General features: G+C 42.4%; 1 protein-coding gene across 2 annotated transcripts in view; it reads right to left on the reverse strand.

The window, feature by feature from the left end:
* The window catches only part of RELL2 (RELT like 2), a 112,473-nt gene extending 85,413 nt beyond the window's left edge, over nt 1-27,060 (reverse strand). The window contains exon 1 of one of the 2 annotated variants that reach the window (XM_089653836.1): nt 26,670-27,060. The gene's annotated coding sequence lies outside the window, so the exon portion shown is untranslated. Of the gene's footprint in view, nt 1-18,139; nt 18,403-26,669 lie in introns of those variants that run through there. The other variant, XM_089653782.1, reaches the window with a different exon arrangement.
* Nucleotides 27,061-27,667: the final 607 nt, after the last annotated feature.

A 27,667-nucleotide genomic window follows, 5' to 3' on the forward strand; every position in this document is an offset into this window, starting at 1 on the left:
AACTCTCCATTCAAAACTTTCAAATCCATCCACGCTTAAAGGGGTTGTAAACCTCAGACATGAAATATGAACAAAGCATATCTCTCTATAGCATATACTTGTCTCAATCCAGAGCACTAACATTTCTGTCTGCTGTCTCAGTCCTCTGCTACCTGCATGTGTCGATTCTGACAAGCTTTCCTGACAACAAGAGCAGAAAGGTGTAAGGGGAGGGGGCTCCAGCCAACAGCCTGTGCTTGACAGCCTCAGCTCTGTACTTGTGTGCTGTATGAAGGGGGAAGGGGTGTCCCTTCCCTCCAATCAGCTCCCACTGAACACTGAAGTATATAATCTAGATTGTAAACTCTAACGAGCAGGGCCCTCTGTTTCCTCTTGTACCAAATTGTATTGTAACTGTAATGTTTACCTTCATTTTGTAAAGCGCTGCGCAAACTGTTGATGCTATATAAATCCTGTATAAAACTAATTTCAGCTCTCTGCCCCATGCTCTCTGAAAACTCAAACAAGCCATATAAATTCTGGACTTTTAACTAATGTAGAGAATAAAAGACTGCAAATATACAGCTCTCTACCCCCTGCTTTTTGAAAGCTCAGACAAGCCGTTATAAATTCTGGACTTTGACTAATGTAGAGAAGAGAATACTGCAGATAAACAGGTTCAGCTTATGTAGAAGGATTTGTTTTATCCCTGTGTATCATCTGAAGATAGTCACTTCACTGGGCATATGCAAAGATTTACATCCACCTAAGCATCATATTGGGCAATCAGATCAGGGGTGGCAAGTTATCAATATCACACACAGTGATTTTCCAAGTTATTTGAAAGTATCAATACAAGAAAATGTGTGCCAAATCTTTCCGATGGGAGAGTCCCTTGAAATAGCTGTGGATCCCAGTGCTAGAAAATATGGATAGGAGTCTCCAAATCGATTGTTCATAGACAGATATCAGCCTGTGTATAGCAAGACTCAAGCCCATGTCATACTAGTGATCCTTTCACAACTTACCAGCAACAAGATCATACAATAGGATACTTACCTGCTAATATGGCAGATCCATTGCTTGACAAAAGGCTGCAAAATGCCACCGGCCAGAGAAAGAAGAGGAATGATGCCTTGCTGGTCTGACATGGCCATACACAACTTAGCAGGAAGTCCTTGAATAACTCCACAAGTTACTTTCTGCTTCTCCCTGAACTGCTTCTCTGCATTCATTTTCCATGTTTCACCCTTTAACACTGATGTCTCAAGCGGTTCTCACACTGTGATCGAACCAGAAGACATCTCTTGTTTTCATAATATCAGTTTCCATATTGGCATTCTATTATGGAAACCTACTGCCAATTGCACTAATTACAAAACAAACTTACTTAATGCAATGTTACATTCCTGGTATATTATTGGAATCTCTGGAAAGTAGCAACAATGTTCCAGCTGGATTTCAGTTTTTGTTACGTAAATAACAGAGAAAAAAGAGTTTCATTAACCGCTTTCCCGCCACCCTAGAACTACTGCTACAGGGTGGCAGGGCTGCTTTGGATTCCCAGGAAGGGGGAGCACACCATTGGCGGCTAGGGATGTCAATCACCGGGTCTCGGACGGAGATTCCCTGCCGGCACCTGGTGATCGGCGGGGAAAGCTGACAGGGGAGAGACCTACAGGGAAGAAAGATACAAAGCAGCATGTTTCCCTAGTAAAATACACACAGTTAACCCTTTGATTGCCCTAGATGTTAACCCCTTCCTGACCAGTGTCAGTGCTTTTTATTGGCACTGATCACTGCATTAGTGTCATTGGCAGTCAGTTCCCCCCAGTGTCAGAATGCCCACCGCAGTTCCGCAGTCCCGCTAAAGGCCGCTGATTGCCACCATTACTAGTATAAAAAAAATAAAGATAAAAATTCCAGTATATATAACACCATTTGTAGATGCTAACTTTCATGTAAACTAATTCATTTACATGTATTGGGATTTTTTTTTAGCAAAGACATGTAGCAGAATACATTTTGGCCTAAATTTATGATGAAACTTAATTTTTTTATTTTTTTACTGGATATGTTTTATAGAAAAAAGTAAAAAATATTGGGTTTTTTTTTTTCAAAATTGTCGTTCTTTTTTCTTTAAAGCACAAAAAATTAAAAATGCAGAGGTGATCAAATACTACCAAAAGAAAGCTCTGTTTGTGGAAAAAAAAGGACATAAACTTTATTCATGTACAGCATTGTCTGACTGCGCAATTGTCAGTTAATGTAATTCAGCACCGTATAGCAAAAAATGGCCTGGATGGGGGGTAAATCCTCTGGAGGGCAAGTGGTTAAAGACACATTCATTTCAGTCAAATAAAGGAAACCCTGTTTCCAAGCAGCAGCGATGTCCACTATAGACATGAAGATTGTTTTTCCTTTATTTAGTTATTGCTCAAAGACTGCCATGTCGCATTGCTTTTTTACTTCACAGTAGACACAGTAGACTCAAACCTTTCCTTTCAACCTCATGTCAAATCACTTACAAATACATGCAGGCTCCACCTCCGGAACATCGCCAAGATACACTTCTTCCTTACCCCAGACACCACTAAACTACTCGTACACTCCCTGATTATCTCACGCCTTGACTACTGCAACTCCCTCCTCACCGGCCTACCCCAGTGCAAACTCTCCCCGCTTCAGACCATGCTGAACTCAGCTGCCAGACTCATCCACCTCACCAGCCGCTCCACCTCTGCCACCCCCCTCTGCCTCTCCCTCCACTGGCTCCCCATTGCCCAACGCATTAAATTCAAACTGCTCACTCTGACCTATAAGGCCGTTCACAACACTGCCCCTAACTACCTCACCGACCTGATTCCCAGGTACCACCCTACCCGTACCCTTCGCTCTTCACAGGACCTCCTTCTATCTTGCTCCCTGGTCTCCTCCCACGCACGACTGCAAGACTTCTCCAGGTCCTCCCCCATCCTCTGGAACTCACTACCCCAATCCATCAGACTGTCACCTTCCCTCCTCACCTTCAGGCGCTCCCTGAAAACCCACCTCTTCAGGGAAGCCTACCCCACCCTCACCTAACAGCCGCTGCCCTTCCCTCCTCCTACCACTCCATCCCCCACAGCCATTTCCTCCTGTACCTCTACCCCCTCCCTCCTAGATTGTAAGCTCGAAAGAGTAGGGCCCTCTTACCCCTTGTGTGCTGTTTGATGTTACTGTACTGTTTCATGTATTGTCCCCCCCTCTATTGTACAGCGCTGAGCAAACCCTTTGGCGCTATATAAACTCGATAAATAAATAAATAAATAAATAGACCTAAACATTATATAGAGCTCCAGCCAAAGCATTTTGGCCAAGGTTAGAAGATTTATTAGGTTTTATTGCTCACTCTGTTCCCATTGAGGATGATTCTTTCTCATGGCTCGTCCTTGTAAAAATCGTCACTAAGACAGCAAACAAGGCGAGAGCCCTCCAATGGGGACATACACTTATCTGCCATACCAATATTCCCATCATCCTACTCAGTGAGCGCTGGAGGGGCAGAACAGAGGGCCAGCAATCAGCAGCTCTCTGCTCAATGAAGACTGAGAACTAAACAATCAACGGTCTTTGATCATTCAGTTCTGGGTGTTAGCGGGGCGGGACATGGATGCAGCATTGAATCGATGGTGCATTCACCTAGGTGAGTATGATTGTTTTATGTTTAATTCCAGAACCTCTTTTAACCATACAATCCCTACAATCTACTGTATCTCTAGGTTTGCAAGGGACTGGCATTGCATATCTAAGCATTATACTTACAAATCCCATAGCTCACATTTTTAAAACTATTTACCCTTTCTGAATAACTGATTTGGCTTTTAAAACACAATTATCTTGGTCAGATAGACTGGCAGCTTTCAAGATGCAAATACTTCCCTAATTTTCTACTTATACAGAACTTTGCCCATACCATTGGCTGCATCTTGTTTTACTGCTTTAAAGTGGCTGTAAAGGCTCAAGGTATTTTACCTTCATGCATTCTATGCATGAATGCAAAAAATCTTCTGTGTGCAGCAGTGCCTCCAGCACCCTCAATACTTACCTGAGCCTCATCGAGATCCAGTGATGTGCACGACAGCCTCAGCTGTCCCTACCTCCTCATTGGCTGAGACAGCAAGCAGGAGCCATTAGTTCCCGCTGGTGTCAATCACAGCCAGTCAGCCAATGCGGTTATCTGGAGGGAGCATCTTTTGGAGCTATCATTCAGCAATTTGATCTTCATCGTCAATACATTTGGGACCAAAAGTGCAGTTAGACCTAAACATTGTATAATGTGAGGTCACACTGCTGGAGGTGAGCAGATATATGGTGGAGGTTATTTTGCACTGGATTTCTGCGACAACTGCACACAGTGGTAGTTATTTCAAGGAGGGGGTCACAGGAGAATACCTAAATTATTGGACTTTAACCAAATTCATATTTTGGACAATTAATCCATTTTATTTAAAATATCTTTTTGAGGCACTTAATTTCTGTTTTTGACATCACTGCTTTATGTATAGATATATGGTTTAGGTATTGTGCATTTTGTTATATGTAGCGCAGCATATTTTCATTGATATTATTCATTATTTAGCCCACTGAGATATGGGTTGTGTGCACTATCGGCTACAGTTTTATTTCATACTCATTGATTTGAATTTACATTTGTATTCACCATAGTAAGCACTTGAGGTTATGCACATTATTCATTATCACTTAAGGGTTTCTGTGTATGAATGGACACACAGAGCAGCAGGTGCCCCCATAGCAAGCGCTTGCTATGGGGCACCCGACAGAAAGGAGGAGCCAGGAGAGCCTGCGGGTGACCTGAGAAGAAGAGGATCCAGGCTGCTCTGTGCAAAACCACTACACAGAGAAGGTAAGTATAACATGTTTGTTATTAAAAAAAAAATGAACGTTTAGTATCGCCTTATAGTGAACTGCTTCAGATGGCAATGTAAAATAGTAAGATATGCACATGCTAGTCTGATCAAGCATAGATTAACAGGAGGCCTAGACTATGTTGCTCTATGAAATTACTATATTGCTACTGTACTGAGACAACATAAAGGTTGGTTTGACCTAAACACTACACCGCTATGGTACGAAATAGAGAGATGTCAAATTTCAGGTAAAGAGTTTTACAATTTTCTGATAACTAATACTACACAAATAACACCATCTCAAATGTTTTCAATAGGTGCTTCAACAAGGGCCTGGCATGGATTACAATCAATCCCAGCACTAGATACATGTTTAATGTCACTGTTAATCCCCTTATCCGTTTTCAGCTTACTTACATTAGATATTACTACTTGCCACCCTACAAATGAAGTTTACATACAGTATATTCAAATCTCACAATATCTGGATAGTAATTCAAGGTTGGACATTAAACATGATAGGAACACGTGGCAGTATTATAAAATCACAAATAAAAGTACAAACGGAAATTTCTTTATTTTACAACCTATTAAAGGATAAAATTGAATTAATCGGTCCCAAGTGGAGACCAGTTATTGTATAGGATATTCCAATATTTCCACCCAGTCTCAAGTATCCAACTCTGGTACCTCCTCACACCAGCAAGACAATACCTTATCAAGATCTTCATGAATAATTGGATAACAAGCTTTATATGTAATAGAAAGTGGTTTCACCAAAGTTTTATCATGTAATATGGATTCAATCCCTCAGACTGCAAAGGTGACTTGTGAAACTGCAACTGAAATATATGGCTTAGTTGGAGGTACCGGAAGGGTATGAATTAGGAAGAGCATATCTTGTCTTTAGGGAGTCAATGTTTTATTGAAGGGGACCATCTACACAAATTTGGTTGAGATATTTAATCCCTTTAGATACTCATACAGTACATTGGGGTCTGGACAAAGGAAAAACTCAGTAAGGAGGGGGTTCAGCCATACAAGCGTGACAAATGATGAAAGGACACAGAATTTTTCAATTAGCAGGCAGCATTTTCAAAATTTTGAAGTCACGCAGTTCAGAACTGCTCTAGACCACCAGATTAAAGTGTTTACACGTGCGTTTGGGGGCAGTAAAAATAAGCAGTTGAGTCTTTTCCCCCCCATATTAAGCTGCAAAAAACACGCATTCAGGAGTTGGCAGTATCACCTCCTGAATATCTTTCAGCCACTCCCTTGCTGTTCTATGAAAAGTGATTCAAAGTGGATTACAATCAATGCAAGTGCAAATAAGCCCTTATTTACTGCTTTTTGGTCTGTTAAATATACCACTGAAAGTGTTTGTTTTGTTATGACAGTTCTATAAATTCAAAATATGTCTGCTGATCCTGCCAAATTCCTGTGTCCTCAGCCTGTGTTGAACCCTGATCAGTTAGACTGGCCATACATGACTCCAATTTCGGCCATGGGTGACCCTGCAAGCACCTCTCAGTTTGACAAAAATGGCCTGAGCCAGGTGGAAAATAATGGCTGCATGGTGACTGCATCCTATCAGATACAATCACTGTTCAACAGTGTATAAAATGGAAGCTGAGGAAAAAATGGTGTATAAAATGGAAGCTGAGGAAAAAACAGTGTATAAAATGGAAGCTGCGGAAAAGCATGGGTTAGTAGTATGTTATAAAGGAGAGAGATTCGGTACATGCTATGAGGGGTGTGTAGGCAAAGATCCTCAAAGAGAATTAAAGTAGAAGTAAACTCCCACTTGACACTTGTACCTACAGGTGCGCTTATATTAAAGCTTACATGTAGGTAGGTACAAGGAATATCTCCTAAACATGCACTGTTCATTCAATATTCAGCGTCCCTGCAGCCGATGATGTCACCTGCGCATGCGCTCTGAAGAAACAGCATGCCCGTGCTGTTCCTTCAAAGCTCTGTGCCGTGGTCGAGACTCACGCACGCATACGCAGAAGTGACGTCATTGCGGATGGGCCAGTCAAGCAATGGCAAACCAGGAAGGAAGACCGGGTGAAGATGGAAGCCCTGTCAGCAACGACAGAGTGCCGCTGGAGGGCTTCATTTTAAGGTAAGTATTTCATAATGTGGTAATATGTGATGCTTAATATTACAATATGACATTATTTTTCAGGGGAACATTTTTTTAAAGGGTAACTCCACTTTTGTGGGACAAAAATAGCAAAAAAAAAAAAATTATGTATACAATTTGCGACACAAGTCATATTGTAATTGAATGGTTTTACAAAATCCCCTTCCTTTTCAAGCTGCAGCACTGTCATTTTTTGTAAGATGCAATGCAATATGGCTACCTGGGGGCATTCTGTACATAGAAGGTGTACAGAACTCCCTCCAGAAACATAATTTCCTGCTTGTGTGATTGGTTCACTGATTTTCTCAGAAGTCTGCACTAGGATACAAGCCAATTTTAGGAATCCCATGCAACAAAAATGTCATTTTTGGCGAGATACTCCCAAAGGGCAATCCAGTCTAAAGGGTTATGACCCTGCAATTTCCCTCATTAGAGCCCTGCAGATGCAGCAGCTGATTGATAATTATAAAATCACTCCCATTCAGGTTAACTCTGCAAATGGACACAAACAGCTATTATTTCAGAATAACAAAAAGTAGGAATTTGCAACAAAGTTTGTTAAAATCCCTACAATGTACATAGATTATTCAAAGGGGACTTTTTTTCTCAACAAAAGTGGAGTTATTTTTTAAAGGAGAAAAAAAGCCTAAGCTTTTTTGGCTGTATTTCTCCTATGGATCACGGGAGTGCAGTTACAGTCAGGTCCATAAATATTGGGACATCGACACAATTCTAACATTTTTGGCTCTATACACCACCACAATGGATTTGAAATTAAACGAACAAGATGTGCTTTAACTGCAGACTGTCAGCTTTAATTTGAGGGTATTTACATCCAAATCAGGTGAATGGTGTAGGAATTACAACAGTTTGCATATGTGCCTCCCACTTGTTAAGGGACCAAAAGTAATGGGACAATTGGCTTCTCAGCTGAGCTGACAAGGGACAGTGCAGAGCTGACAAGGGACATAGATGCTGCATCCACCTAGGTGAATATAATTTCTTTTTTTTTTTCTAAAGCCAATACATCTCTTTTAAGTTCCTTGAAGGGCTTCCAAGTGTGCTATGGTGCGCATGAAAGCTGCAGGAGCATGGGCAGCCCATTGGGCATAACTCAGATAAAAGGCGGAGGTGGGACATCCTCAGGTCAAGTAGTATACGGGAGGGTTTGGGCCTGTTTGACTTTAAGAAGCTATAACTATCAATCACCAGAAGGGACTCAGGGTTACCTAGAAGATTTTTACAATTATAACAGGGGTTTGTTGTGTGACCTTTTCAGACAAAATATTCTTTGGCAGAGTTGTGTCATTAAAAAACTCTTCTCTGTACTTTCTGTATCTTTTCCACTCTGTTCTTACAGATGGTTTCTCAACCCTGATCCATCAATTATGAGAATATGTGTATGATTTATAAATAATTGAACAAACATCCATGATAATAATAATGGCAGGAAACGTTTAACAATTGATCTGAACAATGCAGACCTAATTGCAGACACATTCTGCTTCCTTGAATGCAATGCGAGCAACATTCATCTAAGAATAAAGACAAATGTCCAGAGTAGTAATTAAGTTCTTCACCTAGAAAATGTTCAGACTGACCCCCATCACGGGGTATTGTCCAATATTATTTATTTATTTCAGGTTATATAAAATATAAGGCATATTTTCCACTTTTACTGAATGTGTCAAATAAAGGGAAACTGGGATATATTTTTTAGTCAGCACCTATTTTGAGTCAATATATTAAGGTTTACATACAGATCTGTCAATTTCCTTTCTCATGACCAAGTTTAATGTCATTCACTTAACCTCTTTTATTAACAACTGTTGAGATAAGTTCTCAGGGTCCCAAAGAGTTCATTCTTTTAACCAGTTCCCAGACTGCTAAACTACAGCTGGCCAAACAGATTCCAATCTGCTTATACAATTGGCTTTAGATTAGTCAAGGAGTATACAGTGCAAGAACTTACCTAATGTAGACAAATTTGGAAGTGTTGTTTAGGTAGACCCATTTGTTAGATTGTATGGAGTACATACAATGGTTCACATATATGCGGATTGGATGCATGAACCGCATCTGATTCGCATGACATAAAAGAATATTGATTTTTGCTGTGGTGGTTCACATACAGTTGCAAGAAAAAGTATGTGAACCCCTTGTGATTACATGGAGTTTTGCATGAATTGGGCATAAAATGTGCTCTGAATGTCATCTAAGTCACAACAATAGAAGAACACAGTCTGCTGAACATAATACTACACAAACATTAGATGTTGCCATGGTTTAATTGCACATAACATGTAAACATTCACAGTGCAGGGAGGAAAAAGTATGTGAACCTTTGGACTTAATAACTGGTTGACCCTCCTTTGGCAGCAATAACCTCAACCAAACGTTTCCTGTAGTTGCAGATCAGACCTGCACAACGATCTGGAGTCATTTTGGACCACTCCTCTTCACAAAACTGTTTCAGTGTAGCAATATTCTTGGGATGTCTGGTGTGGATCGCTCTCTTAAGGTCATGCCACAGCATTTCAATCGGGTTGAGGTCAGGACTCTGACTGGGCCACTCCAGAAGGCGTATTCTGTGCTGTTGCAGCCATTGTTTTGTTGAATTACTTGTATGCTTTGGGTCATTGTCCTGTTGCATCACCCATCCTCTGCGGAGCTTCAGTTGGCAGACAGATGGTCGTACGTTTTCTTTCAAAATGTCTTGATAAACTCTGAAATTTATTTTCCCATCAATGACAACAATCCGTCCAGGCCCTGAGGCAGCAAAGCAGCCCCAAACCATGATGCTCCCTCCGCCATGTTTTACAGCGGGGATGAGGTTTTGATGTTGGTGTGCTGTGCCTTTTTTTCTCCACACATAGTGTTGTGTTCTTCCCAAACAACTCAATCTTGGTTTCATCTGTCCACAGTATATTTTGCCAGTAGTGCTGTGGAACATCCAGGTGCTCTTTTGCAAACTTCAAACGTGCTGCAATATTCTTTTTGGACAGCAATGGCTTCCTCCGTGGTGTCCTCCCATGTACTCCATTCTTGTTTAATGTTTTCCTTATTGTAGATGTGTCAACAAAAATGTTAGCATGTGCCAGAGATTTCTGTAGGTCTTTAGCTGACACTCTGGGATTCTTCTTTACCTCATGCAGCATTCTGCGCTGTGCTCTTGCAGTCATTTTTACAGGACGACCACGCCTAGGGAGAGTAGCAACAGTGCTAAACCTTCTCCATTTGTAGACAGTCTGTCTTACCGTGGACACATGAACATCAAGGCTTTTGGAGATACTTTTTTAACCCGTTCCAGCTTCATGCAAGTCAACAATTCTTGATCGTAGGTCTTCTGAGAGCTCTTTTCTGCGAGGCATGGTTCACATCAGACAGTGCTTCTTGAAACCAGTAAACCCAAAACAGGTGTGTGTTTTTTAAGGGCAGGACAGCTGTCAGCAACACATCCAATATCATCACGCTGATTGGAGTCAAGGTTGGCTCACTCCTGGCTCCAATTAGCTCTGGGAGAAGTCATTAAGCTAGGGCCTCACATACCTTTTCCTCCCTGCACTGTGAATGTTTACATGTTATGTGCACTTAAACCATGGCAACATCTAATGTTTGTGTAGTATTATGTTCAGCAGATTGTGTTCTTCTATTGTTGTGACTTAGATGACATTCAGAGCACATTTTATGCCCAATTCCTGCAAAACTCCACGTAATCCCAAGGGGTTCACATACTTTTTCTTGCAACTGTATATGTGGTGTAGCCGGAGTGTGGATTCAGTGTGAATTTAAAAAGGGTCCTGTACATTTTTTGAGCAGTGCGATCCGGTTCAGGTGTATATTCAGGCTCATTGACTTATATGGGAAACGCTTCTAAACCGCACATATCATTCGTTTATGAACACGTTTTCAGCATGGTTTTTTCTCTTCAAATCCTGTCCTGAACTGCATCTGAACTGGCCCTAAACCACTGAACAACTACTTTATATTTGCACTGAAAGCGAAGCTGAAAACCGCACCGACCCTTGTGTGAATTCACTCTCAGACAGTAAGACTGGCTAATTTCAATCTATATATGGTCATTCCTTTTCATCAGTAGATGATCTATCGATCCACTTCTCATGAACCAGCTTTTTGCTAAATTCTTGCTTGATCAGTCCACACATCCAATAGGCTGCTGCGCTGATCAGCGGAGGAATCCAGCTGTCAAAATACCGTGACACAGCAGGGAGTATTCTCTCATCCACATTGAATGTGTGGATGTAGGAATAAGATCAGGTAGAGGTATGCCAGGTATACCTGGAGGTAGGCTCCCTCCAGGCATACCTGCCTTTAATCTATCCATTACTATATATGTGCTCCAAATTGGGGGACTCACAAAATTATAGAGTTGGGACTGCAGTACACTGGAGTGCTGTGACGTGGGCACTGTAGCTTACGCATATGTTTGCAAATGTGTGAAAGCTAAACCCCTTTAACGTGAACTGTTAGACAGGACTAATTCGGTTTGTTGCAGGCTGGCTGGTAAGTGAGCTAGGAATTTTTGTTTGTTTTCTGACATGCGTTTCCCTTCCATATGCTCCTTGCTGCAAATGCTAGTTATAGGTTGAGGTGGTTGCTAATTGTTTGTACAGTTGGTGAATTGGTGCAGGATACCTTCAACGACCATTGTCCAAATATATGCAAACTAAACCCCTTGTTTTTAATGTGAACTGTTAGACAGGGCTAATTTGGTTTGTTGCAGACTGGCTGGTACGTGAGCTGGGAATTTTTGCTTGTTTTTTTACAGTTTTTTTGTTCAACCTGCTGACTGAACAAAAAAAACTGACACATGTATGGCCTCTTCCTGTCCACTGTACATACGCTCATTGCCCCCTTTATTAGGTACACCTTGCTAGTGTCAAGAAAAAATCCCCCACGCCATTACACCACCTCCACCATCCTGAACCGTTGATACAAGGCAGGATGGATCCATGCTTTCATGTTGTTTACGCCAAATTCTAACCCTACCATCTGAATGTTGCAGTAACCAGTCTGCTCATTCTCCTCTGACCTCTGACATCAACAAGGCATTTTCGTCCACACAACTGCTGCTCACTTGATATTTTCTATTGTTCGGACCATTCCCAGTAAACCCTAGAGATGGTTGGGTGTGACAATCCCAGTAGATCAGCTGTTTTTGAAATACTCAGATCAGCCCATCTGGCACCAACAACTGTGCCATGTTCAAAGTCGCTTAGATCCTCTTTCTTCTCCATTCTGATCCTGATTGTGACCGTACCCACTCCCACTTCTGCTCCGGCCGCCTAGACGAATAGAACGAAATTCCTCCCCCACCTTCTCCCGCAGTCTCTTGGGACAAGTCAGAGCCCCCAGGAGACTGAGGGACCAATCATGGGGTGCAGCGTGGTTTGCCAATGTGCAGTGGACAGCCGGCTGCGAGTCACAGTTGGCTGCCCACAGTTAAAATGCATGCTCCTGGACCCGAAGTCAGGAGAAAGAGCCAGGTCAGGTGAGCATATCACTGGATCCTGGGACAGGTATGTGTGTTTTTTTTTAAAAGTCAACAACTACAGTATTTTTAAACATTTGTTTACAGGGTCAACATCCTCTTCAAATTTTTTTTTTCGTGAAAATTTGCATTAGATAAACTGCTGTGCAAATGTCATGTGATATAAATTAATAAACACCCACCATTTTATTTTCCAGGAACTTTACTTTCAAAAAATATATATTGTTTGGGGTTTTTAAGTCATTTTCTAGCAAAAAATGCAGATTTTTACATGTATAAGAGAAATGTCAGAATTGGTCCAGGACGGCAAATGGTTAAGCAGTGTCTCATGAACAGGCAAATCCTCATGCTCTGGAGTCAATGTAACATAACATTTCTGGTGTTTTGCTGCGGCTGGGGAACGACGATGCTGTATACAGCTGCCCATACAAGTTAATGATTGTACGTGGCTGGCTGCCTGTAAATGCTGATGGCTTCTGCATTAACGTTTACCCGTGCATGCGCATATGGCGCATTTCTCAAGTGGCCATTCATGTATGGGTGGCTGTAGGCAGCACCACAGCTCTCTAGATTTAGGAAAGCGACAAACATTTTGCACTACAAGACACGAGTGTGTAAATGTCCTTAGGCTAGGATTGTGTAATATGAGCCTGTGCTTTGCCTATGCAGGGAAAAGCCACTGCTTCCCTATTGGATATACTAACGTTCTACTTGCTCGCTGGCTACTCCATTCACCTGACGTAATGTGAATCAAGAATCAAGTCAATCTGGACAAAGCTTCTACGGGGCTAAGCACTCTTCTCCATGTGGCACTGGTGCTTGGCAACTGGCCATTCAGATATTCATTGCTGTTTTGGGGCATGGAAGAGGAAAGGATCACATGGTTCCCCTTACCCAGAAGTATGGAGTATTTCACTATGATCCAGTGGAGGAACAGTGGGCTGTGGAAGCAAACAGCAGGTTACGTAAGGGTTTATGTCCACAGGTATACAGTTTCTGCCTAGAGACCTGTAATTTATACAGATCTGAGCACAGCAGTATTATTTTCTATTGGCCCATGCACACTAGTCTATTTTGGTCCGCAGTGTTTAGCTGCATAAAGCAAAACTAGAAAATTCTGCATTCATGATCCAGCATATGGACCGTGTTTTAAGCTGTACACATGTATATGTTTTTGCTAATGTTTACATGTGTACTATTGCCTGCCGCTGCTGCTCAGGACCAATATGTATAATGCATACCAACAATATGTAGCCAGCCCCACCGCTGCCATTGATTGTACCCTGAATGAGTCATTCATAGGTCAACAGTGCATTTACAGAGTGGCCTGTGCTTTCAGACATTCAGAATCAGCCTAAGTCATTCTGCAAATGCGTTGCATGCATGATTTATTCTTAATTGGCTGAGGTCATTCTGTGAATGCGCTGCATGCATAACGTATTCAGAAATAGCAGAGGTAATTCTGGGAATGCGTTGCATGCATGACTTATTCAGAATTGACTGAGGTCATTCTGCCTATGTGAGACCCTGTACGAAATGCTCATCCAGAAGGAGTTTTGATCTGATGTGTAATCAGCTGTAGTGCTAGCTGCTACGCATTGTTGACATTTACAGTACTGTGAAAAAAGATTTGCCCTCTCCAGATATTTTTTTTTTTTGCATATTTGTCACACTTAAATGATTCAGATCATCAAACAAATGTTAACATTACACAAAGATAACCCAAGTAAATACAAAATGCAGTTTTTAAATGATGATTTCATTTATCAAGGGAAAAAAAGCAGTCCAAACATGCCTGGCCCTATGTGAAAAAGTAATTGCCTCCTAAACCTATAAACTGGTTGTGCCAACCTTGGCAGCAACAACTGCAAATAAGCATTTGTGATAACTGGCAATGAGTCTTTCACATCGCTGTGGAGGAATTTTGGTCCACTCTTCTTTGCAGAATTGTTTTAATTCAGCCACATTGTAAGGTTTTTGAGCATCAATGGACTGTTTAAGGTCATGTCACAGCATCTCAATCAGATATAAGTCTAGACTTTGACTAGACCACTCCAAAACCTTAATTTTGTTTTTTTGATCCATTCAGAGGTGGACTTGCTGGTTCATTGTTCTGCTGCATAACCCAATTATGGCAAGTTGGCCAGGTACTAAAGCTGTAAAGCAGACCCAGAGCATCACACTACCACCAAGTTTGACAGATGACAGAGGCATAAATAGAACCTTCAGGGCCCCAGTGCAAAAAACCATGAAGGGTCCCCGACCCCCCCTCTGAGCCCAGGAGCCTTCCCACTGATCCCAGGACCTTTTACTCCCGTGACGTGTTGCCAACCCCTGATGACTTTATTTTACTGACAAAGCATGAAAAGTTTACTGATGGAGCACACCTACATCAGTGCCCCTAGAATGCCCCCATACATCAGTGCCCACTTACATCGGTTTCTCCAAAGTGCCCTCTAACATCTTCCAGAGTGCCCCCTTACATCTGTGCCTTTAAAGTGCCCTGTAACGTCTTTCAGAGTGCCCCCTTACATCCTGCAGAGTGGCCCCTTTCATCCTCCAGAGTGCCCCCCTAGTAGTACTAAAGAGGCACTTGGAAGATTAAAGGGGGCACTCTGGAGGATCTAGGGGGGCAGATTGGTGGCATTAACTTAGTACCTCCAGAGTGCCCCCTTAGATCCTTCAGAGTGCCCTCTTGCATTCAACAGAATGACCCCTTACAAAATCCTCCAGAGTGCCCCTTACATCTTCCAAAATGCCCCTTACATCCTCCAGAGTGCCCCTTACATCTTCCAAAATGCCCCTTACATCCTCAGGCAGAGTGCCCCCTTAGTACCTCCACATTACCCCCTTAGTGCTTCAAGTATGCCCCCTTACATCCCCCAGAGTGCCCTCTTAGTACCTGCAGAACATGCCTTTCGTACTACACTACTGTACTGTACTGTACTAAGTGGGCACTCTGGAGGATGTCAAGGGACATTCTGGAGGCACTAAGGGGGAACTCTAAAGGTACTAAGGGGGGGGTGAGACGCTGGAGAATCTAGAGGGGCCATTCTGGAGGTACTAAGGAGGCACTCTGGAAAATGTAAAGGGGGCACACTGGAGGTTGTAAAGGGGCGCTCTGGAGGATGTAAAAGGGGCAATCTGGAGGTACTAAGATAGTGCCTCCAGAGTGCCCCCTGCAGAGAGCCCTAAGGAGTTTTTGCTGCCATTAATGCTTGCCGTGCGGACCAAACTATTTCCCTCTTGTTGGTGTTAGGAGGAGCGGAGCACACCGCCATCTCAAGGCCACCCTATTGCCATCCTGCTCGTCCTCTCCCTGCCACAGCCATGACATTCACCTGGTCCACCTCTATGTTCCTACGGTTACTGTATCTGTGGATTATTGCAGCTCTATCTTAGTGTCACTTCCTGCTGCAAGTATCCTCCGTGTTTGTAGTGAAGTGCAGGGAGCAGGAGTCCAGGCTACACACACACACTAAACATCAGTTCAACTTTTCTGTCATCAGTCCACAGAATATTGGCCCACAAGTCTTGGGGATAATTAAGATGTTTTTTGGCAAATAGGCAAATGTGAGACGAGCCTTTGTGTTCTATTGGTCAGCAATGGCTTTCACCCTGGAACTCTCTCATGGATGCCATTTTGCCCAGTCTCATTCTTTTTGTTGAATCATGAACATTGACCTTAACTGAGGCAAGTGAAGCCTGCAGTTCTTTAGATGTTGTTCTGGGTTCTTTTAGGACCTCCTGGATGAGCCATTGTTGTGCTCTTAAAATCTTTTTGGCCACTCCTGCGAAGGTTCACCACTGTTCCAAGTTTTCTCCATTTGTAGATTATGGCTCTCACCAAGGTTTGCTGGAGTCCCAAAGCCTTAGAAATGGCATTGTAACCCTTTCCAGACTGATACATGTTGATTACTTTGTTTTTCATCTGTCCTTGAATTTCTTTAGACTGTGGCATGATTGTGATGCTTTTTGAGATTTTTTTAGCTTGTTTAACTTTGTCAGACAGCTTCTATTTAAGTGATTGATTGAACAGGTCTGGCAGTAATCAGCCCTGGGTGTGGCAAGTGAAATTAAACTCAGTTTTCCAAAAAACATCACAGTACATTCATGATTTAGCAGGGGGGGGGCAATTACTTTTTCACGTAGGGACAGGCAGGTTTGGACAGCTTAATAAATGAAATCATCATTTAAAAACTGCATTTTGTATTTACTAAGGTTATTTCTGTGTAATATTAAAATGTGTTTGATGATCTGAATAATTTAAGTGTGACAAAGATGCAAAACAATATCAGGAAATAGGGAAAATACTTTTTCACAGCACTGTACATATTGCTCTTTGCATTCAAACCTTTGTATAAACCCTACATACATACAGCATATGAACAACTTTTTCCTGTATAAAAACGATATGCCTGTATGTATGAGCCCTATGTGGTGTGTCTGTGTAGTAGCAATTCAATGAACCTATAGCTTTACCTTGCATAGGCACGGCAAAAATACATTTTAAACCTGCAGGATAAACATGCAGCAGTGCCAAATATCAAAATGATAGTTCCAGCTGCAAAAAATATGCATGTATATTGTGTACCATCATTTGATTATATTCAAATGGAAAGAATGGGTTGGTCATAGAGACACTCATCTTTACTCACTCTAGTCTCCAAACCGCCACCAATGATAGTCACTCTGCCGTGCCAGCACCTGGTGATTTGGATCTGTCCCTCTTATGTATTGCAAAGTGAAAGCCTATGACCATCATGCAGTTGTGCCTCTGACTGCCAGGGGTGCTCTTTATTGCCCTTTCACAGAGCAGAAATGGTTTGACAATCTCAAGCTTAGGAATACCCTGTGCTTTCATCAAGCCATCTATAGCTGGATGCATCCATAAAGATGAATTCTCAGATTATGCTTGTCTTTTTTTGGAAGGTCTTTCAGAAGCAAGTTGTCTCTGGAAACAAAGAATGTTGCCAAGCTTTACAAATATATGTGGGAAGACATCAAGACTGCTTGGCTCTACAATGTGCAGCTATTTGCAAGTTTGTTTGCTCTTCACCTAACAGAGATCCACCCTTCCCTCCTCCAAAATCCAATAGCTCAGGAGCTTCCAGCACCCATAAAGACATCTCAGTATTCCTTTACGTACAAGCACCAGGAGCTAAATTAGTCTAGCAGGTCTGTGGTATATGCAAACCCTCTGCTTAGGGGATTATACTGTATATTGTGGTGACAGTGGACTTGACTATTTATGAACTGACTAGATCATCATTTGCTGCAGAGCGGAAAAACAAATATTACTGCAATTTTAACATTTTCCTATCTGGAATTACAATCATAACCACTGCAATTGTCCATGTCCTTGAAACTGTATCTGAAAACCATGTGTGACCTTGACTGCATTTCTGATATTGTCATATCCTGTTTAATTCATTTAAAGCACTCAGTGTTTCATCACTCAGGTGCATGCTGCAGTTATACGCGGTGACGTGCTCAGTGGTTTCTGCAGAGCTAATCCCGACCTTAACACAGGATGTGTGTTATAATCATGCTCTGCTGAAAATAGTATCTACAGTTACTGGTGCTTACCTGGATACCTGTGCACGGAGGATGGCTGTCTTCCTCACACGTCCCCTAGCAACCCATCCTTAACCACAGTTCCAAGGACCGCTTTTAGGGTGATTCCACACAAACTCTGGAGCAATGCCCATTTCTCCGGTAGGGTCAGATAGCTAAAAGCAACAACTGAGGCAGCTGCAGGCCGTATAGCACAACCCCTCCTCCTTCTCTCCCTCCTTCCCCATGATCCTGCCTGTCTCTTCCAGTCTGAGAGAGATCATTTCGCACCCATGGGAAACGCAGATCATCTGTCTAATGCCACTGCTTTCGGGGATGAATATGTGATCATCACTGAGTATCAGCGTCAGTTAAACACAAATAAAGTGGCACAGTATGAGTATAATAGAAATAGTGTATGACTGGGGAAGGCTTCGGAATACATGCACACAGATGGACTGGTTAACGACTGGCTTACATTACTGAAGAACTTTGTCAATCTGAATTAAGACGTGTTTGCACACAGAAGACAGAACAGTACAGTCAAGTTAAAGGGACTCTGTTGCCAAACGATAGTGCAAATAAAGCTGGTCATACACTGATTGAAATTCAGCTGGTCAAAATTGATCAATGCATTGGCTCCCCCCCCCCCCCCAAAAAAAAAACCAACCAATTGTTTAATTAACTTCTATTAAAGGTACATGTTGTAAAATTGTTATCAATCGGCAAATCAGCTGCATCCTATCATTAGTTTATCTGGTGTAGGTGGTTGGGGGTATTCCTAAATCTACCTTCTTTTTTCCACTCAGCTCGCCAAAAGAAAAAAAAAACAGTATATGGCCAACAAATGCAAAAAAAAAAAAAGGAATCGCTGCTCCAAGTCAATCTGTCTTTACAGCCAGTGGGTGCAGGTCCAGCTCCTGATTGTGTGCATACAAAGAGAGAAAGTTGGATGACTGCACACCAATGTCATATAAAAAAAAATATTTTTTATTCAAACTGTTAAAAGCATTATAATGCTAGACCACATCACAAAAAACAAACAAACAGGGAAGCCTATTGATGCGTTTGATACCTTTAGGGTATCCTAAAGGTGTGAAATTGCTAAACAGGCTTCCCTGGGTTCCCCAGGAGTGCTGTCATCTGGCGTTCTCTCTTTGTAACAGTATATGGCCATTTTAAAGATCTTTCTGCATACCTGTATTAAAGTGTTACTAAACCCACAACAGTAAAATCAGTCTGTATATGCAGTAAAGCATGCTTGTTATACTCACTGCAGAACCTAAAGGATTAATCCTCCGCATTGTGTAAAAAGGCTGTTTGATCCTGTCTGCTCTAATCCTCCCCTTCTGCTGTTCCTAATCCATCTACTATTAGAACAAAGCCTTAGGGGCAAGCTGCCCTTTTCTTGGGAGTGTGCATGTGATCAGCACAGGGCCAATATGACATCCTTCCCGGTATGTGCCTTGCGTGCGCCCACAGGGCCACACTGTGGTGAGATCTGTCACTGGCTGTGTACCTCAGACACGGCCAATGACAGATCTGTGTACCGGCCCTGTTGCCAGTACCATGTGACTTGCTGTGACCAATCACAGGTCAAATGACAGTCGTAAACAATGGATGGCTTCTTTTCATTCCATCCATTGTATACAAGTGAATCTAGCTGTGAATGGTCACAGTGATCACATGCACAGGCTGGACCAATCACAGCCCATCAGTGTCATGTGATTAGTCATGGCCAATCACGGTTAATCACCAAAAAACCTGAATGAATTGATTTCATTCAGTTAAATGCTTGCTTATAGCAAAGAAATTCTTTGCTTCAAGCAATCAAATTGTGTAAAAAAAAAAAAATACTGATCGCTTCCACAAAGTAGTACAATGTTGCTATGGTAACATTATACTACTTTGGTCATAGTGTAATATGAAAAACAAAACTTAAAACAAGAGAAAATTTTTTTTAATAAAAAATAAACAAATAATAAACAAATAAAAAAAGTAAAAAAAGTATCAATTTTTTTTTCGTACTGTCACCAGTCAGTGTCCCTGATCACTGCCACGCCAGTTATATGATGACGCTGTACTGTGTTGTATCAGTGATGGACCATAGTACATCAGTGATGTTCCACGGTGCATCTGTGATGGTGCATAGTGCATCAGTGATGTTCCATGATGCATCCATCCATGATGGTCCATAGTTCATCAGTGATGGTCATAGTGCATCCGTGATGGTCCACAGTTCAAAAGTGATGGTCCACAGTTCATCAGTGATGGTCATAGTGCATCCGTGATGGTCCACAGTTCAAAAGTGATGGTCCATAGTTCATCAGTGATGTTCCACTGTGCATCCATGATGGTCCATAGTTCATCAGTGATGTTCTATGATGTTCCATGGTGCATCCATGATGTCAGAATGCATCGGTGATGGTCCATAGTTCATCAGTGATGGTCATAGTGCACCTGTGATGGTCCATAGTGCACCTGTGATGGTCCATAGTGCATCAGTTATGGTCATAAAGCATAAGTGATGATTCATAGTGGATCAGTGGTGGTCCATAATGCAACAGTGATGATACAAATTACATCAGTCATAGTCCATAGAGCAACAGTTATGGTTCAGAGTGTATTACTGATCGTCTATATTGCATCAGTGGTAGTCCGTAAAGCATCACTGATGTTCTATGGTGTGTACGTGATGGTCCACAGTACATAAATCATGATCCATAGAGCGCAGTGATGGTCCATAGTGCATCACTGATCATCTATATTGCATCAGTGTTGCTCCAAAGAGCATCACTAACTGTCTATGGTGCAAACATGATGGTCCATGGTACATCAGTCATGGTCCATAGTGCATCGGTGATGGTATATAGTGCAACAGTGATAGTTCTTACTGCATCGGTGCACAAGTGATGGTTTATAGTACATTAGTGATGGTCCATAAGCATCAGTAATGGTGTATGGTGCGTACATCATGTTCCACGGTACATCAGTCATGGATCGTAGTGCGTCAGTGATGGTTCATAATGCATCACTGATCGTCTATATTGCATCAGTGGTGGTCCATAGAGCATCACTGATGTTCTATGGTGCGTACATGATGGTCCACGGTACATCAGTCATGGTCCATAGAGCGTCAGTGATGGTTCATAGTGCATCACTGATCATCTATATTGCATCAGTGGTGCTCCAAGAGCATCACTAATTTTCTGTGGTGCAAACATGATGGTCCACAGTACATCGGTCATGGTCCATAGTGCATCAGTGATGGTATATAGTGCAACAGTGATAGTTCTTACTGCATCAGTTATAGTCAATACAGCACCAGTGATGGTCCATAATGTCTATAGTGCAGCAATGATGATCTATAGTGCAACAGTGATGGTCCTTAGTGCATCAGCTGTGGTCCACAGTACATCAGTGGTGGTCCATAGTACATTAGTGATGGTTCATAGTGCATCAGTGATAGTCCATGGTGCACCAGTGATGGTTTATAGTACATCAGCGATGGTCCATAAGCATCAGTGAGGATTCATAGCGCATCACTGGTTGTCTATAGTGCTTTAGTGGTGGACCATTATGCATATAGTGAGGAACAGAAGTATTTGAACACCCTGCGATTTTGCAAGTTCTCCCACTTAGAAATCATGTAGGGGTCTGAAATTCACATTGTAGGTGCATTCCCACTCTGAGAGACAGAATTAAAAAAAAAATTCAGGAAATCACATTGTATGATTTTTAAAGAATTTATTTGTCTTGCTCTGCTGAACATAAGTATTTGAACACCTGAGAAAATCAGTGTTAATATTTGGTACAGAAGCATTTGTTTGAAATTACAGAGGTCAAACGTTTCCTGTAGTTCATGACCAAGTTTGCACACACTGCAACAGGGATTTTGGCCCACTCCTCTACACAGATCTCCTCTAGATCTGTCAGGTTTTGGAGCTGTCGCTGAGCAACACGGAGTTTCAGCTCCCTCCAAAGATGTTGTATTGGATTTAGGTCTGGAGACTGGCTAGGCCACTCCAGAACCTTGATATGCTTCTTGCGGAGCCACTCCTTGGTTATCCTGGCTGTGTGCTTTGGGTCGTTGTCATGTTGGAAGACCCAGCCACGACCCATGTTCAATGCTCTGACTGAGGGAAGGAGGTTGCTCAAAATCTCACAATAAATGGCCCCATTCATCCTCTTAATACAGTGCAGTCATCCTGTCCCCTTCGCAGAAAAGCACCCCCAAAGCATGATGTTACTACCCCCATGCTTCACAGTAGGAATGGTGTTCTTGGGATGCAACTCATCCTTCTTTTTCCTCCAAACACGACGAGTGAAGTTTAGACCAAAAAGTTCTATTTTGGTCTCATCTGACCACATGACTTTCTCCCATGCCTCCTCTGGATCCTCCAGATGGTCATTGGCAAACTTCAGACAGGCCTGGACATGTGATGACTTGAGCAGGGGAACCTTCCGTGCAATGCATGATTTGAAACCATGACGGCGTAGTGTTCTACCAACAGTGACCTTTGAAACTGTGGTCCCAGCTCTCTTCATGTCATTGACCAGCTCCTCCCTTGTAGTTCTGGGCTGATTTCTCACCTTTCTTATCATCAGTGATACGATATGAGATCTTGCATGGAGCCCCAGTCCGAGGGAGACTGACAGTCGTCTTTAGCCTCTTCCATTTTCTAACAATTGTTCCAACAGTTGATCTATTTTCACCAAGCTGCTTGGCAATTACCCCGTAGCCCTTTTCAGCCTTGTGGAGGTCCACAATTTTGTCTCTGGTGTCTTTTGACAGCTCTTTGGTCTTGCCCATGGGAGTAGTTGGCGTCTGACTGACTGTGGGGTGGACAGGTGTCTATAAAGAGCTCAGACAGGTGCTACTAAGTTAGATTAATGAGTGGAGTAGAGGTGGACTTTTTAAAGGCACAGTAACAGGTTTTTGAGAGCCAGAATTCTTGCTGTTTCTTAGGTGTTCAAATACTTATGTTCAGCAGTGCAAGACAAATAAATTCTTTAAAAATCATACAATGTGATTTCCTGAATTGTTTTTGACCCCTACATGATTTCTAAGAGGGAGAACTTGCAAAATCACAGGGTGTTCAAATACTTCTGTTCCTCACTGTAAGTGATGATCCATAGTGCATCAGTAATGGTGTACGGTGCAACAGTGATGGTCCTTAGTGCATCAGTTATAGTTCATAGTGCATGGATGACATAGTGCATCAGTCATGGTTTATAGTGAATCAGTAATGATCCATACTACATCAGTGATGGTCCATAGTGCAAAAATGTTGCTCTATAGCGCATTAGCTATGGTCTAAAGCACACATGTGATCATCCAGAGTACATCCGTCTTGGTCCATAGCACATTAGTGAAGGTAAACAGTGCATAAGTGATGGTCCATATTATGTCAATGAAGTGTAGTAGTGGTGGTCTATAGTACAACAGGGATGGTTCAATCTTATGCCAGTGATGTGCATCAGTTATGGTCCATAGTTCATCAGGTATGATCGACAGAACATCAGTGATGGTCAAAAGAACATCAGCAATGGTCCATTGTTCATCAGTGATGGTCCATGGTGCATTAGAGATGGTCCATAGTACACCATAGATGGTCAAATCTTATGTCATTGATGTGCATCAGGGAGGGTCCATAGGACATCAGTGATGGTCCATAGAACATCAGGGATGGTCCATGGTTCATCAGAACATCAGGGATGGTCCACAGTACAATAGGGAATGTCCAATATTATGTCAGTGATGTGCATCAGGGATAGTCCATAGTACAACAGTGTTGGTCCATAGTAAATCAGTGATGGTCCATAGAACATCAGGCATGGTCCATAGTACATCAGTGGTGCTCCATAGAACATCAGGAATGGCCCATAGTACATTATTATTATTATTATTATACAGTATTTATATAGTGCCAACGGTTTGCTCAGCGCTGTACATTATACATTAGTGATGGTCCATAGAACATCAGTGATTTTCCATAATTAGGGTTGCCACATAATCCCTTTAAAACCGAACACATAATAATTACACAGGTTCTGTGGCTGATTAAGGTGATAATTAAACTCACTTAGTGCCTGGAATTAGCCGCAGAACCTGTGTATATAATACGTGTTTGGTTTTAAAGGGATGAGGTGGCAACCCTATCCATAGTACATCAGTGATGGTCCACAGAACATCAATGATGGTCCATAGTTCATCAGAACATCAAGGACGGTCCATGGTGCATCAGGGATGGTCCATAGTACAACAAGGATTGTCTAATATTATGTCAGTGATACGCATCAGGGATAGTCCAAAGTACATCAGTGATGGCCCACAGTACATCCGTGATGGTCCATAGAACATCAGGGATGGTCCACAGTACATCAGTGATGCTCAATAGAACATCAGGGATGGTCCATAGTACATTAGTGATGATCCATAGAACATCAGTGATGGTCCATAGTTAGGGTTGCCACCTCATCCCTTTAAAACCGAACACATATTAATTACACAGATTCTGTGGCTGATTAAGATGATAATTAAACTCACTTAGTGCCTTATGTGCATGAAATTAGCCTCAGAACCTGTGTAATTAGTATGTGTTTGGTTTTAAAGGGATGAGGTGGCAACCCTATCCATAGTTCATCAGTGATCGTCCACAGAACATCAATGATGGTCCATAGTTCATCAGAACATCAAGGACGGTCCATGGTGCATTAGGGATGGTCCATAGTACAACAGGGATTGTCCAATATTATGTCAGTGATGTGCATCAGGGATAGTCCATAGTACATCAGTGATGGTCCACAGTACATCCGTGATGGTCCATAGAACACCAGGGATGGTCCACAGTACATCAGTGATGCTCAATAGAACATCAGGGATGGTCCATAGTACATTAGTGATGGTCCATAGAACATCAGGGATGGTCCAAAGTTAGGGTTGCCACCTCATCCCTTTAAAACCAAACACATATAAATTACACAGATTCTGCGGCTGATTAAGATGATAATTAAACTCACTTAGTGCCTTATGTTTATGCCTTATAATTAGCCTCAGAACCTGTGTAGTTAATATGTGTTTGGTTTTAAAGGGATGAGGTGGCAACCCTATCCACAGTACATCAGTGATGGTCCACAAAACATCAATGATGATCCATAATTCATCAGAACATCAGGGGAGGTCCATGGTGCATCAGAGATGGTCCACAGTACAACAAGGATTGTCCAATATTATGTCAGTAATGTGCATCAGGGATAGTCCATAGTACATCAGTGATGATCCATAGTACATCAGTGATGGTCCATAGAACATCAGGGATGCTCCATAGAACATCAGGGATGGTCCATAGTACATTAGTGATGGTCCATAGAACATCAGGGATGGTACACAGTTAGGGTTGCCATCTCATCCCTTTAAAACCGAACACATATTAATTACACAGGTTCTGTGGCTGATTAAGTTAATAATTAAACTCACTTAGTTCCTTATATGCATGAATTTAGCCTCAGAACCTATGTAATTAATATGTGTTTGGTTTTAAAGGGATGAGGTGGCAACCCTATCCATAGTACATCAGTGATGGTCTATAGAACATCAGTGATGGTCCATAGTACATTAGTGACGATCCATAGAACATCAGGGATGGTCGATAGTTAGGGCTGCCACCTCATCCCTTTAAAATCAAACACATAATAATTATACAGGTACTGCGGCTGATTAAGGTGATAATTAAACTCACTTAGTGCTTTATGTGCATGAAATTAGCCTCAGAACCTGTGTAATTAATATGCGTTTGGTTTTAAAGGGATGAGGTGGCAACCCTATCCATAGTACATCAGTGATGGTCCATAGTACATCAGGGATGGTCCATAGTACATCAGTGATGGTCCATAGAACATCAGGGATGGTCCATAGTACATCAGGGATGGTCCATAGTACATCAGTGATGGTCCATAGAACATCCGTGATGGTCCGTAGAACATCAGGGATGGTCCATAGTACATCAGTGATGGTCCATAGTACATCAGGGATGGTCCATAGAACATCAGGGATGGTCCATAGTACATCAGGGATGGTCCATACTACATCAGGGATGGTCCATAGAACATCAGGGATGGTCCATAGTATATCAGGGATGGTCCATAGTACATCAGGGATGGTCCATAGAACATCAGGGATGGTCCATAGTACATCAGGGATGGTCCATAGAACATCAGGGATGGCCCATAGTACATCAGGGATGGTCCATAGTACATCAGTGATGGCCCATAGAACATCAGGGATGTTCCATAGTACATCAGGGATGGTCCATAGCACATTAGTGATGGTAAACAGTGCATAAGTGATGGTCCATAGTATGTCAATGAAGTGCAGTAGTGGTGGTCTATAGTACAACAGGGATGGTCCAATCTTATGCCAGTGATGTGCACAGTCATGGTCCATAGTACATCAGGGATGATCCACAGACTGGCCAGAGCAAAGTTCAGTGTAACCTGCCCCCATGCCCTGATGTCACCATGCCTATGAGAGGTGTGACTATGAGGACTGTGTCCTTCTTACCAGGTCAGAGGAGCTGTAGATGAGTGTGGAGCTGAGCGGTCCTCTCCTTCTTTGGAGGTTTCCTGCAGCAGAGACTCCCAGAGTCCAACAGACACCAGAGAGGAGATGAAGGGAAATATTTTCTTTGCACACACCATGGACTGTCTCCCAGCCATGTCAGGGGCTTCACAGGCTCACATTACACTTCACAAGTCCTCATCCTGTTTCATGCAAGTTGTACGGAGCGGGCAGCTGAGAGGAGAGGACTCTTCTAGAACACACCCATACACGTTCTATACACCGACCTATCCGCCTCCTGCCCTCATTCTGAGTAATATCCTTCCTCAAGAGTCCCCGCCGCTCACATGCTGCAGCAGTGCACCTCGCAATGAAAACGATACACGTTCATTAAATTCTACCAGAACAGCAATTCGTTCTCAGTGACAAAGATCGGGGTTTACTTGCGGCATCTAGTGGCTGTTTTACAGAATGCATCCCTACAATAGAGCCTACAATAGAGCCATGCCACGTGATGGTGGTGAGCTCTCAGATGGCGGGATGATATACAGGGGAAGTATCAAAGAAAGGAAATTGCGCTTGAATAAATAACTAAAAAAATAGTGAATAAAGCAGCTAGTACACCATTTGACCACAACAAATAAAAAATACGGACTTGGAAACTCGGGCAGTGCCTGAGGGCCCGGGGTCAGTAGCGGCCCCATGAGATGCCCCTGGTACCTTTTTCATAGGCTTTTTGAGTTTGGACAAGGACACAGGGACTCCATGAGTTGTCAGTCCGCCTCTGGGTACAAGTAAACATATTAACCACTTCAATACCGGGCACTTTTACCCCCTTCCTGCCCAGTCCAGTTTTCAGGTTTCAGTGCTCTCACATTTTGAATGACAATTGCGCGGTCATGCAACACTTTACCCAAACTAAAATTTTATCATTTTGTTCACACAACTAGAGCTTTCTTTTGGTGGTATTTAATCACCGCTGGGATTTTTTTGCTAATTTA

This window comes from Staurois parvus, unplaced genomic scaffold, assembly GCF_062004578.1.
Source record: "Staurois parvus isolate SC_StPar_1 unplaced genomic scaffold, SC_StPar_1.0 ptg000006l, whole genome shotgun sequence".
Classification (NCBI taxonomy): domain Eukaryota; kingdom Metazoa; phylum Chordata; class Amphibia; order Anura; family Ranidae; genus Staurois; species Staurois parvus.